Source organism: Coenobita brevimanus, chromosome 13, assembly GCF_032717465.1.
Source record: "Coenobita brevimanus isolate Jiangsu-jjx chromosome 13, ASM3271746v2, whole genome shotgun sequence".
Classification (NCBI taxonomy): domain Eukaryota; kingdom Metazoa; phylum Arthropoda; class Malacostraca; order Decapoda; family Coenobitidae; genus Coenobita; species Coenobita brevimanus.
This window is the reverse complement of record NC_136966.1, coordinates 393,151-396,265: the sequence shown is the minus strand read 5'-3', so window position 1 is coordinate 396,265 and position 3,115 is coordinate 393,151. Positions and strand designations below refer to the sequence as shown.

General features: G+C 42.9%; 1 pseudogene; it reads right to left on the bottom strand.

The window, feature by feature from the left end:
* Positions 1 to 506: 506 nt before the first annotated feature.
* Positions 507 to 624, bottom strand: LOC145416848 (5S ribosomal RNA; annotated as a pseudogene).
* Positions 625 to 3,115: the final 2,491 nt, after the last annotated feature.

Sequence of the window (3,115 nt, the reverse complement as noted above, 5' to 3'; positions counted from 1 at the left end):
TGAGTGTCCACTGCAGGACCGGCCTATCCCTACCGAAGTGGGGACGATACAGCCAATGTATCTCTACCAAATGGCTTAGGCTGTCTAGTAGAGATTGTATGTAGGGTGAGAAGTGCTTATAAGGGTAATTGCAGTGTTGGAGTGGCTTTGGATGTGTGTGTGTTTTGTGAACCAAGTGTAATCGGCCCGCACAAGCCGACTGGGTGCAAGCATACTTTATAGTATGCGACACTGGTTCAACCACAGCACCCCTTGTGTCCGCCAATGCAGTACGTGGCCTGAAGAACGCTCCCAAAGTTTATTACCCTGGCGGGGAACGAACCCTCGTTCTTCAGTGTACGAACAAGCACTGTTTACCACTGTACCACAGAGGCTCATATATATATTCATTCATTGCCAGACGCCATGTATCCCAAACGGGGTGGCCAAGGGCTTAGAGTTAATTGTTTTACAGGGAGGGGCACTAATTCTCCACCAACCCCACTTGACACGTACGGAGAACGTTATGCCAACAGCATCTGGTGTTCCCAGGCGGTCACCCATCCAAGTACTAACCAGACCCAACGTTGCTTAACTTCGCTGATCGGACGGGAAGCGGTGTGCTCAACGTGGCATGATATATATATATATATATATATATATATATATATATATATATATATATATGTCTTTCCTTCTGTCTGTCTGTCCCTCTGCTTTGGTGTTTGCCTGTTTGACTATTTACTTACTTATCTACAGAATTGACAGATAGTTTATCAATTGTGGGATGACCGGGACAAAAATATCCTAATCCCAAAATGCGAATATTTTGTTCAAATTTTTACCCGCCTGGAACACTTAAAGATGACGCCTTCCTCACCACAGTAAGTACGTTCCTCCTATCCTCTTTACCCGCTCTTCCTCCTCCTCCTCCTCCTCCTCTTATATCTACGTTAATTCTTAAATGAGCCTACAGCTGTCTCCATATTTTCTTATGTTTGTGGTGAGTAGGGCGTCTGGTGCTCATATGGCTGTCGTTTACCTGTCTTCTTTACGCTGTGTTTCCTTTTATTTCATTGTTCTGTTCTCTTGACTCTCCCTCTTCTTTTTTTTCTTTTTTCCGTCTTTTTCCTTTCTCTTGCTGTTAACCTGTTCGTCTCAATAGTAAACGTCTCCCATTTCCTTCGTCTGGGTTTCTTATGATTTTCATTGCCTTTTCCATTTCTTCTCTCGTCTTTCTTCTCTTTGCTTTTTCCCTCCTCAGTATACTGTACTTTTATTTTCATGGTTCTTCCTCATCAACTATTTTCCTTCTTTCCATCCTTCTGATCACCTGGCATCTCATTAATTAACCTTTCCTTCCTTCCTCTCCTCTACTTTTATCTTTTGTTTTCCTCGTCATTTCCATATCTCATTCATATTTTTACACGTCTCTTTCCTTCCTTCATTCATTCGATTCACCTGTGATTTTTCCTTGTCCATATCCTATCCTTTGCGTTTCTTCTTCCTTTGTCCTCCATTTTACTCTCCTTCATTTTTTTTTTTACCCTCTCTTTTTCTTATCTCTCTTCCCTTCCTGAACTGCCTTTTCCTTTTCCTTTCCTTTCCGTTTTCACCCTTCATGAGCTCTTCTGTCTCTTACCCTGATTTTCGTTTCTCACTTCCCAACTTTCATAACTCCTATTTTCCTCCTCTCCTGCACTGTATTTCCTATCTCTTTTCTTTTCTCGTCCCTTCACATATAGTCTCTTTCCCATTCTTTCTTCGTCGTCTCTTCTTTATTTGCACATTTCCATTCTTTTCGCTTCTTCTACTCTCTCATTGTTTCTTTCCCCCTTTATCCATTTATTTCCTTTTCCTTTCCATTTTTTTTTTTTAATCTCTATTCTCAGCTCTCTCCCATTTCTTCCCCTCACTCTCTCTTCCTAAGTGCTGCCATAATTCTTTCTCTTTTTCCTCGATTTCTCCTTCCTTCTCCTCCTTCCCCATTTTTTTTCTTTTTCGCCCCCCTCTTTTATATCTTTTCCTTCTCTCACCCCTTCCTTCTTTCTCACTGTTTCTCTACTTCATAGCTTATATTTTCTCTCTTTCATCTTCTCTCGTACCTCTTTACCGTCCTCTTCAAGGACCTGTCCTTCCTCTTCCCTACTCTCTATCTCTCTTTTCCTTTTTTCTTCTGTTTATTGCGCCTCTATTTAATCTCCCTTCTTTCTATTCCTCTTTCGTCTCTTTTTACTCTCCTCTCTCCTCACCCTCTCCCCATCTCTCACCTTTCTGTTTTCCTTCTTTTCTCCTCCGTCTCTTTCTTCTCCTCTTTTCCCTCCCCAATCCACTCATCATATCCCCTTCATTTACCCTTCCCTTAACCATGTTTGTTTTACCTGCATTATATATGCGGCATCAGATCTGCGGTAATAAACAGAGTGTGGGTGACGCCTTGATGTTATAGTTAGCGAAGACGTCGTCAAACCACTGTGGGGCTGTGTGCGGCTCTGTATCGGCAACTTATTTTCCTCAGCTGAAACTATCAACTGGGTTTAATCCTTAACTCTGGGGCAAGATTCATCTGTTACTCTGTCTGTCGTGGTGGTAAATGGTGGCGACCATCATGCACTCACTTGATGCAGTGCTGCCTACTTCCTTCATTTTATCATTCTTTTTCTGTGTCCTTCTTCGTTCCTTCCTATTTATGCCATCATTTCAGTCACTTTATGAATTCTCTTTCCACTTCAGGCGACTCTACGCCAAGTGTCTCAGGATATTCAGACACCATGTACAATGCTGTATGATAACCATAAAACCAAATAACTGTGTGGTGTAGCGTCTACTATGGTGTCCCTGTTAAATAGGTGGAGAGACGCAAGTGAGGTGTCCATCCGGGAACTAAGCATCCACACACTTCCCCGCGCCTTGCTGATACGAGACGCTGTCTTCCGCAAGGGAGTATCAGTTCACTGCATGGGACGGCCCTGAAGGGGTAGCGGTTGCTTGCTTACAGTTGATGGGTCTGCTTGGCCAAACAGACTGAGGTTAATCTGCAGCAAAGACAGCAACAATTCTGTTTATCAGCAGACGATTTATTCTGGCGAATGGAAGACATTTTCTCTTGCGAATGAGAAGCCTCTTGAGGTCTGAT